The sequence below is a fragment of the Camponotus vicinus genome, unplaced genomic scaffold, assembly GCF_025532165.1.
Source record: "Camponotus vicinus isolate PSW18456_S1 unplaced genomic scaffold, iyCamVici1.0 SCAF_10, whole genome shotgun sequence".
NCBI lineage: Eukaryota > Metazoa > Arthropoda > Insecta > Hymenoptera > Formicidae > Camponotus > Camponotus vicinus.
This window is the reverse complement of record NW_028141946.1, coordinates 4,741,010-4,753,382: the sequence shown is the minus strand read 5'-3', so window position 1 is coordinate 4,753,382 and position 12,373 is coordinate 4,741,010.

The window sequence follows — 12,373 nt, the reverse complement described above, 5'->3', positions numbered from 1 at the left end:
GTAATTCGCGCGTTCGTGAGTGTCGCGCGCGTTTGCGGCCGCGCCTTTGATTAAAGAGAGCGGACCCTGGAGGGACCGGCCGTAGGGTCGCGCGAGGAGAAAGAGTTGCCGGTGGCCCGTGGGTCATAATGCGACGAGAGAGGAGGGGAGGACGAGGTAAAGTCAGAATTACGCGCACTAACGTCCCCCTTCCTTTCCACCCCCGCCCCGAGGAAAATTCAATTCGCGGTCACTTTGACGTGTCCTCTCTCGCCGAGTCGTCCGATACCCGGCCGATACGACACTTTCTCCACCGAGAGGTGGGTACGGCCGTCTTTTTGTTCGGGCCGTTCGAGTATACCGCTTCTCCATCCCCCTCGTGCCGCGTCACCGCCGCGGTCGCTGCCGTAGCCGCCCCTCGTCGTTTACGAGCGCGCAATCTCGACAGTTTTATCCCGCTGCCTATATCGTGTCGTGCTTTCTCGCCGGCGCACGTGTATGGGGATAGCCCGTACGTACGCAGGGCGACCGGTAACAATTCCTAACCAAAAAGCCGGAGTCACCCTCGCCTCCTTCTCCCCTTCCCGGTGCGTCTGACTGCGACCGTCATCGGAGCGCGGCATCGAGACGGCGGCTGACGCTGGGGGTGGCAACGGGGGAGGACGAAATGAGAGACAAGAGAGAAAAGGAGAGAAGAAGGGTACCAAACACCCGGCGTAGGACCCGGGCGTGGAGAGAAGCGGAAAGGGCGAGAGAAAGAGAAAGGGGGAAGGAAAGAGTCCGCGGGTTTCGCGGGGACATAGACCGAAAGAGAGACAAGGACGCGTGGCGACGCAAGGGTGACGGCACGATTGTCTACGCGAGGGAGCGAGCGAGCGAACGAACGACCCGGTCGCGCGAGACGGCGCGGCGGGGTAGGGGGAGGGGGACGACGAGGGGGAGAAGTACGGACCGACGGCGGCGGGCCATGGGGCCGCGGCTGGTGCCGAGGGGACGGGGCTAGGTATTCGCGTGACGTTGCGTCTAGACGCCCCCTCCATCTCGACTCAAAACGACGCGGCGCGGCGCAGAACGGCGGCGGCGGCGGCGGCGGCGGTGGCGATGATGGTGGTGGTAGTGGTGGTGGCGGCGGTGGCGGTGTAACGCTCGTTGTACGAGCAACGTTTCGGCTCCCTCTGGACCGCGTGCACATGAATCGGCGGCCGCCGGCGTTTCGAACGTGCGTTGTTAGATGGCAACACGCGGAGCCTGGATTATAATTTAAAGAAAAAAATAGAGAGAGAGAAGCATAAAGAAAGTAATTATCCAATTTGTAGATATGGAGACAAATATGCTTCTAATTTTACATATTAATTATGTGATATTACATAAACTTCAGCTCTCTTTTGAAAAGATGTATAAAAGTTTAGAATAACATACACGTACATATTTTATATATTGTAAAACAATCAAAATAGTCTCAGCTTTTAAATTTATTTATTTTTAATCAGTAATGGATTTTTTACGCGAGTTTGCAAAAGCTTGAAATACGAAATATTTGAAATGTTATCTTTCTTAACCCCCCGTTTGAAGACGCAATTTCATGATAGGATCTCAGTTTATAAGAAGGAACTTTTGTAATAAATTTTTCAAAAGAATTTTTTTGTTTTAAATTTTATTAATTTTTATAAATTTTTCAAAAGCATTTAGTTTTAAAATTTATTTATATTTTTATTTTTAATTAAAATTATATTTTTTTATTTTATCGAAGACTTATTTTTTCGGATCTTTTTATTTAATTTAGATATTTATTTTTATTTTAGAAAATTTTAATTTTTTAATAAATATTAATGACCGATTTCGGTTTTCGATCGAAATGACATTTTCTCGTTTGCATACAAAATTTATCGAATATTATTTTATATATTATCTTCATCATTATCAATATTTATAATACATACATATATCTGCATTACAAATTATAAATGATATTATAAACTTTTTTAATATGTACTTTTCGCCCTGCAATCCTACTGTAATTTACATATCTGTAAAGAACAATTAATATTTCTCGGCACTTGCTTACCAAACGATCTTAATGTTGTCCCGGGACATTGGTCACTCTGTCTGGCGTGTATTTTTTCACGTACACACTACACATACGTATTCATGCGCCAGACAGGCAAATAAAGCTCGATCCAGATTCAATGCCTCGTTTGGCTTCTTCAGCCGTCAACGAGAGCTATAACAATCGAATACGTGACAAGCGGTAGCTGCATGTGTTATGACGATCGCAGTCTACGCTCGTAAAGCTCGATTGGTTAGCCCCTTAAGGCATCCTCGGTGTCCCCTGCTTCTTGTCTTAAGGCCGAGTAAACGTATGATTAGTCTTCATATCAAGATCATCGGTATGCATGGCTGAGAAATGCATAAGACATTAATTAAGTCATTAATTCAAATATCATTCGACAACCAAATGTAAGAAAGACTGTAAAAAGTTATATCAGATATGGTGAAAAAGACTATAATAAATGACAAACATCCATAAAAAAATGGCGATATTCAAACAAGTTTTTAATACAAGATTTGCTCTTGTCTATAAATTCAACACAATAAATTAAACATTAAATTTTCGTTTAGAATATAGAACAATAATATATTCTATTATTTTATGAATCACATAGTAAAATAAGACAAAAATGCCTGTGTGATCTCTTAGTACGATATTTTTCGAAATAAAGGAAATATTAATCGCACTGTGCGAGCTCTCAGAGAATACACATGTGAAGCAATAAGATTTTATTAGTAGCAACAATAATAGCAAGGGTGATACGCGAAATAGATAAAAGGTCGTATTATTTGAAAAAGAAAAGAATTAAGTAAATAACCGACTATTCCAATGTTGTATAATGGCTTATTTTCGACTTTGTCTTCTTTTTCATTCTCAATCATTCTCCCGCGTCGTTCACGGGAAAATATGCATTCGTGGGAAATTGGATTCGAAACGTGGTCATTGAATCGTGTTGCTCGGGGTTTGTCGCATGGGCTATCCGCGAGCTATTCGATTTGCGTTCGCTCTCGACGGATACAAGGCGTCTCGATTGTGCGCAAACGATGGCGATATCATCGACGAAATTTACGTAAGAATTTGTTCGAAACACGCACGCGGTATGATTGGGGGACAAAAATGTTAGAAAAAAAATATAAAAGAAAATTAGGAGTTTGACTGGGCCGAAGGGAGGAGATGGATTGCCGCACTTTCGAGAGATGGAGGACATTCTTTGCGGTTGCGATCACAGAAAATAGAGGGAAAGATTTTGCGCGTATACATGCAGACAGGTTAAACTCTTATATGGCTTGTCATAAAAGGAACGGATGTCCTGTCGACGGAAAAGCAGAGGCGAGGTCGAGATCGAATAATGGATATAAGCGTTTTACAGCTGTATCGGCGAATGAGGGTCTCGTTTTAATTATTTAGTCTTAATTTCATTCTGGAACGCAAATTTACCGAAGAAAACTCAATTAAAGATAATCCAGATTTTATTTAAGAATCATCGATCGTATTAGCATTTTTTGTCAGGATCCTTAAACTAGTTTATATTCCATGTATTATTTTTATAGGAACTCATAACCTAGAAACCGGGAAAATATAAATATATATGATAAAATTATTCGATAAAATTGATATTTATTTTTTACTAGCGAAATCGAAATAAATTAAATCCCGCAAAAACGGCAATTGACTGGCGAGAGAGAGATGTAGATTGCGAGAAGCGAAGAAGAGCGTACGAAGGAAGCATGGGGGAAGTGCGTCTTCGTTTTGCAATTAAATTTAGTCCCCGACCGAGAAGCACGTTTTTAAAATAGTTCCCATTCTTAGCTTGCCATGTAGGTATGTAAGCAACGCGACGTCCTAATGGTGTTATAGCCATGACACGAGAACCTCCTGGTTGATTTCAAACTTCCCAGCAGTATCATTCAACGTGAAACGTATTATCGTGTTGCTTCGCATAATCTCCTTTTGTTTCTAACTCTTTAAGGATCATTTGTATTTTATTATTTCGCGAATTATAGTTGATTTTTATTATTCTTAATAAGAGTTAATCATGCATTTTTTAATATTTTTTCATGGCATTTGCCTCGGCAAGGGAGCTATAAAATATCCTCTTTGCTGGTGCATTTGCAAGCATATGAACATGTATTCTATTATATTATCTATATTATATACACAGCAATGCGTGACGCATGTTATTCACAACGCTCTTTTTCGCAGCTGCAACTTGTATCATTATCCTTTGATCGCGCAGTCATAGTAGAAAATAGTCACGAACTGCCTTGGCCTTAATAATACCGCGAGAAACATTAGAAAAAACTGCAAGCAGATGCTACGCTGTTTAGTCTGAACGTGAGACCTACTTAGTCCACATTTACGATCGACGCACCCGTCGAGAATGCAATCCAGATCATCGTGCATAAAGCGTAGGAGATGATACGATGCGATACTTGTTTAGACACTAATCCTTGCTCGTTCTCGCGCTTATGTGTCATTTCTACTAATTGACAATTATTTGTAATTGTTGATTGGCATGCTAGTCCAATAATAATTCAACCATGTTATGTAATTTCTATCGTTTCATAATTATTCGTAAGTAATAGAATTCGAATTATTGTGCGTAATCAAGCGTATTATGTGTACATACAACTGTAATTATACTACGGTTCGATTTCAATACATACATAGAATAGTAAAATTTTATTTTTTATTTAATGAATTTTGCGTCAGCAAGATTTTAATTCGAAAATTAATTATTACCGAGATTAGTTTTATTTGGATAAATTTTTTCCTTATTTAGAAAAAAATTAATTATTATATTTGATTATCAAGCGAGAGATATTTAATATTGAAAAATTGTGTATGTGTGTAAATACGATCTGAATGTCAATTATATTCGTTTTATTTAACATCGTTAAGTCTCGCGCGAGAGGAGCGCGATGGAGCTCGATGTGAGTCGCGTTGCAATATCGTCGCGGCTATAAATCTCCGATCGAGAGAGCACGCACCGGCGGTGGTTTACATCGGCGGGAGACACGCGAGCGAACGGGGGGGAATCGCGACAAAAATGTCTTTGTCGGTGTCTCCGTGCGCATACTTCGACGGTCCGACAATTACATTCCGCGCGTCGTTCCGCGTTGTTCATCCCTGAGAGTATCGCGTCTCTCCTCTTCGTGTTCCCCGGCGCGCCCGATCTATATTCCATCTCTGGCAGTTCCTCCGGACGATCCCTCCTCCCTGCTCCCCTATCCTCCTCCGGCTCCGGAAAATTTCGATACACGAGACGCCGGAAGGTCACTCGCGAGATCAAAGCTGCACCCCTTACGTGCCCGGCATTTCAATACGTCTCCGTCCTGTCCTCGGCGGGCTTGGCCTCGAATTCCGCTTCTGATTTCGCGCGAGGAGGGCGTCACGTCGTGACGTTTCAATTTGTACCTTCAGAGCAAATTTACAGGACGACCTTCGAGATTTACGGTATGTATCGGCCGGTGTCGTATAACGTCTCGAGAAATTTCGATCATGAATTAATAGTTTAATTAACACTGAAAAAACTATTCCTAAGCAAATAAAATGTACGTACAGTATACAGGTCCCGTATGGAATTCATTTTTTCAGATTAATCCATATATATAAAATTGCAAATTTAAACTGTGTATATAATTTTTTGTAAAAATCGATCAAGATTATTAAGGACATGATCTTAATCATGATAAAAGAGAAATAAGGTAGAATATAATTTTGATTCTGATAAGATTACGATGCCAAAATCATATTTTACTCTTAATAATGTCGATCAATTTTTTAAAAAATACCACAGAATTATGTGGTAAATAAAATAATAAAATAATAGATCTATCCTTTTTGGAGCACGCTCGCAGTCTTCCTATATAATATCATATAATCTCGCTATATCTTTCGCACATTATCCCGCGCCGTGTAATGATACGGCGGCTGCACACACATATATGCAACGCGTATGAAAAGCGCGCTATGCGTATGCATGCGTATGCACACCCGTACGCATGCACGCTCGCACAATCGCCGTATTATCTAATGTTCACAGCGTCACGTGAATTTAAATTTTCGTCGCTGAAATTTGAGACATATTCTTGTATTTATTTTTTCAATTCTTAATTTGTTAAATGTAGAAAAAATTTATACAAGTTAATTTTATTAAATTAGTTTTTTTTTTAATATTTTTCTATGAAATTTTACAATAGTTGTTTAATATGAAAAATCATCAATCGATCATATACTATTTGCAGCGTTCTATCGTATGTTTCCCGCGATATTTCTGGACACTCAAAACATGTAAAAATAACGACAATATTTTTCAAGTCAGTGAAATGATATTCGATTTATAGTATAGAAAGATTGTATTGATATGGATTAATACCCCTGCCATATCACAGATATATTTTTTCCTAGAATTACAAGTAATCTTGTAAATTGATAACATCCTGTTCGTTAAAACAAATAGCGCTTTTGTACTTAAAAAAAAAAAAAAGGAAGAAAAAACACATGAATATTTTATTAACATTTTATAGGCGATATTGTAAAATTTAAATTTATATAGCTATTATATAAAGAAAATATTGAATTAAAAGATTAAAAGAATAAGAACAAATGTTAACACATATCGAAAAAATTAAATAATTGATCTGTAAATCAAAATACATATATAAAGCAAAAAGTACTTTTTCACTTTTTTATACAAATCAGATATCAGAGCTCAAGCTTTAAACGCGCAAGGTTAATTACGTGTATAATGACGCGTGCGTTGCGCGAATTAGGGTAGTCCTTGTTTTGTTCTCCGTCGGGATAGGCTTGTGACGAAAATTTATTTGGCCAAGGGCATCGTCGGCGAGGCTCTCTCGCTACGACACTGTACTCGCAATCTGTCTACTCGCAGTCTGAGTGGTGGTGTAGCGGCAGCAACGACGGCGGCGGCGGCGGCGGCGATGTTGGTGCAGACGGCGTTGCTCCGCTGCCAGAGAGAGGGTGGAAGTCGGGGGTCCTCCCGTCTAGACTAACCCCCGACTTCTCCCCCGATCCACCCCCGGCAGACAGGCCAACCAAACCGTTCGAGTGAACTGCTCTCTCCGGCTCCTATTCTGCACTGCCGCCGCGCACCCCCTTAAAAAGTTAAAATACTCTGTCCTCGCGCCTTCGTCTACCAACTCTTCCCCTCCCTCTTTGAAGCCTTCCCCCAGACTTTCACCCTTCGTGCTGCACCGATCCGTGTCCGCAGTTCCTTCGTCGTCGTAGTTATGCTCGTCGTCGTGCCAACCCTTCTAGATTTTATTATTACCATTTCTAGTAGACACCTTCCTTCGCTTTCTCCCCATCCCGCGTGTCTTTTTTGCACGAGTGGAAAAGGCTGAAGGGCACAGGGGCACGGCCTAGCGCATTTCCGACGAGGCTTCTTTGAATTTATTTCGCGTAAACGAGGCGCGGCTGAGTGCCCCGTCTTTCAAATTGTTTTAATGGGGGATGCATTGTACGTCGTTCGTCGTCTCGCGATCGCGCCACTTGCGAATCTCTCTCTGTCGAGAAAAACGTCCTCTACGAACGGCAAAATAGATGTCTGACATTTAAATGCGAAAGCGCCCGTTAATTTGAAATTCATTCCTTTGATAGTCGGCTCCTCTCCCGTTTGATTCGCGCGCGAATTCTATTCGGCACCGGCTCGCTTCCTCTCGTCCTCGTCTCAAGCCTTTCTCTCGAATAATATATCCATCGTAAGTATCGAACGGGCCCGACCATTGAGAAACTAGGGGATGTATGAAATGTTTAAATTAGCCTTGACTTGTCGAAAGTCCGAATGCATGTTTTCAAGAACAAACTTATTTTTTTATTTTCTCAAGTCTCCCGAGGACTTTGAAAAAGATATTGTGCCAAAATACTTTTTTAATTAAACTGCATTTTAATATAATTGTGCCCATTTTGAAATATGTGTTGATTCATCGTTGAATATAATATTTTTATTAAACAAAATCAGACAGAAACGATGGAAAATATATAACGTGAAAAAGGCTCGCAGAGATTGTTCGATCGGCAGCCAAAACATATCCGAACATTACGAGTCATGCAACAGACTGCAGTCAATTTTTTAATGAAATAGATGAGAGGAAATTTGTCTGGCTGTTGAAAAAGATCCCAAATTTCCATTCTCGCTCTCATTGCGCTCGACCTTCCACTTTGAATACCTGTGGAACGGTCGATCCCTGTTCGCCGTCGCTCACGACGATCAATCGTCACCCGATGAACACGACCCTCGTGTTCCGCCGGCGTAACTGCGGACAATTTCATTGACAATTGCCACGCATCCAATCACGCACGCAGACACATATAGCGCGCAATGCGGCGCATGCACACGTACGTACACCCCCGTGGCACTTGCACATCGGCCATCGGTCTCTGTGCATTCGTACTCGGCCAGCGGCAATCGAATCGCCGAGGCGGCGACCTCATCGGTATCGCGCCTCCCTCGGGAATCGGCACCCGTCGCTGAAATTCGCGCGAGTGTGCGTTCGGCGGGCGGGGGCGAGAGGGGTACGATCGAGGTCAAGAGGGAGACAGACGGAGAGGGAAAAAGAGCCCCGGAGTTCTGTCTGCGTGCAGCCGTGACGGACCACGCGGTGTTGCATTCACAAACGGCGATAAGTCTCGGGGCTTTGAAGACACCGGTCAACAGCGGGATAAGAGGCGGCGAGGAGGGGGGTTCAACGACCCGTTGACAGCCAGACGGGCGGACGCGGGCCAGACCAGTGCATCAGCTCGCTCGGAGCGTCGGAACGAGGGAACGGGGGACGGGGAACGGCAAAAGAGTGAAAGAGGGCGGGGGGGAGGGGGAGGGGGAGAAGCGAACAAGCGGACAAGGACGGGTACGGCGGCGGCGGCGGCGGTGGTCGCGGCGGGGTTAAAGAAAGCCGTAGAGAGAAGGAGTATATCGCCGTTATTATCGCCATCGACTTTTATCGCCAGACGATAACTCCCGGCGTTCTCCTGACGGTTACTCTAGACGTTCCGGCAATGCTTTTTTTTTCTCGTTCTCGTTTCCCTCCGCTCCTTCGACGGTCCCCCTTTTTCACGTCCTCGACCGCCCTCCGTTTCGCCAACGCTCGTTCCCGATGCATCTCGTGTCGCGATAAACTTTCTTTTTTAGTCTTGCATTCTATATATACTTTGTGTCTTTCTCTCTCTCTCTCTCTTTTTTCCTGCCCTCGCTCCCCCTCCCCCCCTTTACAAGGAATACATATTTTATTTTAAGAAATATGCGAAAAAAAATATAACTAAAATAAATCGACCGAATAAACACTCGGCGAGAGTTCAAGAGCGATCTGATTTGATTCGTTCAAAGATGCGGCAGATGTCCTTTGACAACAAGCCGTTCTCGCAGATGTAACTTCTCGCACTATGGACGATGATGTCAGAGTGCTTAGTGTGCGAGAATCCTCGGTTCGTTTGCTCGTTAGAAGTTAAGGGTGATAACGCGCTAACAGAGAGATTGAAATCAGAATTTCGCAGAACTCGGATTTCAATGCTATGAAACTTTAATCCGATTCCAATAATAGTTAAAACGCTAATTATGATTAACAAAAGCCTATTTTATCTTATTATAGCAAATAATTGGAAAAATATTAAACTTTTGTATGTTCCTTTTTTTATATAAATAAAATTAGAATCAGTTAATTTTAACGAATTTTCCATATTATATTAATAATCTGGACAGTTGAATAAAAGTTTTAGTATAATAATCTTGATAATAATAAACAATTGCAGTAATAATTTTGACAGTAATAACAATTTTAATAATAATTTTGACAATAATAATCTAAATAGAAGATAGAGTCTTATAATAATTAATAATCCATGAGATCATGTAAATGGAGTGACTAAGACATCTCAAGGTAACGTCATGAAAAGTTGAATTCACTGAATTTATATACTTCTATCTTAATTTATGTGCTGTGAAACAGAAGGAGAGAAAATTTCGCGGGCGAGCGAACAGCTGTAAGAAATTATAAAACATTAATGACGTTTACTGTTTCCCTCTGTATTATTTCAGTTCAATATGTTATCTCTTTATCATTTACTGGAAGAAAGAGAAAGAGATTTCTCTGCGAATCAAGCAAAAAACATTGTGTCCATGTATCTAAAATTTAATGTTTCCATTATGTCCAAATCTAGCGTACATCTCTTATCATAATTTTCAAAGAATTATTACTTAATTCGTCATTGTCGATTTTATATTTGTAACATTTACGCGCGTATGTGTCTTCTCGTATATTTCTCCGCGAAGACAACAATAAATCCATCCGTCTTTTCTTCACGCAGATCTTTTTGCGCGTATGTTAAGCGCTGTCGACGTTAGGCGATAAGGACAAAAAGCCGAAGCGGCACAAAAGATGAAGCCTTTTTCGGGAGGATTTGATCGAATCTCACATTTGATTATCGGTAATCCAATTTATCGTTGACGCGTCTCGCGAGCTTGTATCGTAAATACACGCGCCGTCGAAACATATGTTTGAACGATCACGTCGGTTTCGCTCGACCAGATGCAACCCTATCATCCATTGGAGTCGTCCAATTATCCGAAATGATGCGTATCGTCATGATCAAAGCACGAATGAGGAAGAAAAGAGACATTCCCCTGCTCATTGTACTCTTGTAAACACTGTGAGCTCGACGATGCAGTGCTGTCACGTATAACTGATGCGCGCGTGGCATATCAATTTTTTACGATACATTCGACGTGATATTTAACTTTGGCTGTCGTTTGAACGCCATCGAGTTTGAAAACTCCATAAATTGAATAATTTGAAAGAATAACTCAATATAAATCGGGATTAACAGAATTAATCAATTTCATACATGTACGTGTGTCATTTCGTGTGTATTTTTATTAAAATATTAGTAATCTCTAAATTAATTAAATCTATAAATATATTTATTATCTTTTTATTTTAGAATTTAGAATATAAATATATTTATTATCCTTTTAGTTTAGAACTATAAAAGCTGTTAATAGAAATATAAAAAATTTAATTGGCCACGATTATAATACTAACGGATGTTAATATAAATATATATAAAATTATATATGTATTAATAGACAAATTAAAACTAAAATGCTTCAAATATAGTTAACGAGGTGTTTTTATAGGAAAATAGATATCTTTTTAATTATTTTCATGTTTGTTATGCAAATCCGTAACTAACTCGTCCATCATGAGACATATGCTACTGACGATGAAATATTATATTCAATGTAATTTAGCGTAATTACACGTAATTTATACACATTTATTACGTAGTATATATTACAACATAATATACACATAATTTCCATTTAATTACGGATAATTACATCACATGCGACATTGCATTCAATATTATTATCGGGCTGAGAGGAGAACTGCGGGCAAATCGCTCGCTTCAATACGGGTAAACAAAGAGACTTTCCAGAGTTACAAACCGATTTCTTTCTTTCTTTTTTTTTTTTTACAATCGAGCTCGCGCGATTGACGCATCATAATACCGTGACTCAACGAGGAACGCATCTGCTTTGTCACAATGAGGCGATCCGTGCTTTCATTTCCTCTTTTTTTTCTTTTTCTCTGCCGCTGACAATTCGCTCTATCTTTCTCTGCCCTCTTGTCTTTGCTCAGCGCATTGTCAGTTTAGCACACAAGACTCGTTCACATATGCCACGCATGAGGAACGCGGCGATATGACGCCGTTCGCTGTGCGTGACGTTTACGATCGGTGTCTTGAAAACAGCAGGTGTAGCCATGTACATATCAGCCGTAAAAATTCAGTTTGTAATAGCAGAGGAGACTCTACGCGCCTCTGCCGTGCATTTCTCTTCGGTGCTTGCTTGTCGGCTTGTTAATGTTTGACGAAACAATAACATTCACGTTTAAATGCATGCGTCTAAGTATCAGATTGTGCATTTCAACGAAATCTCATAATTGTTTGGCAACACCAGACATGTTTTTTTATTTCGTTAAACTATAAAAAATCTGACTAGAAAACTATTTTTATATCATGTTTCAAGAAATATTAAAAGATTATGCGAAGAAAGATTCGGAGATGCCGCAAGGGTTTTTAAAAAAGTATTTTTTTTTTAAATATTTTTATTTTGATTTGAAAATATAAATATTAATCAAAAGATGTAAAAATAATTATAAATCTCGAAATATAAAAATTATATATTAATGAAGAAAGATAAGAGACTCGATTCTATTAACTGTATTACAGCAAGTACGATGAGTACATTTAGAAAAAAAACCGGAAGATTAGTTAAAATATATTGAGAGAATTTGACTTAAAACATTATTCAAGTATCGTCTTAGT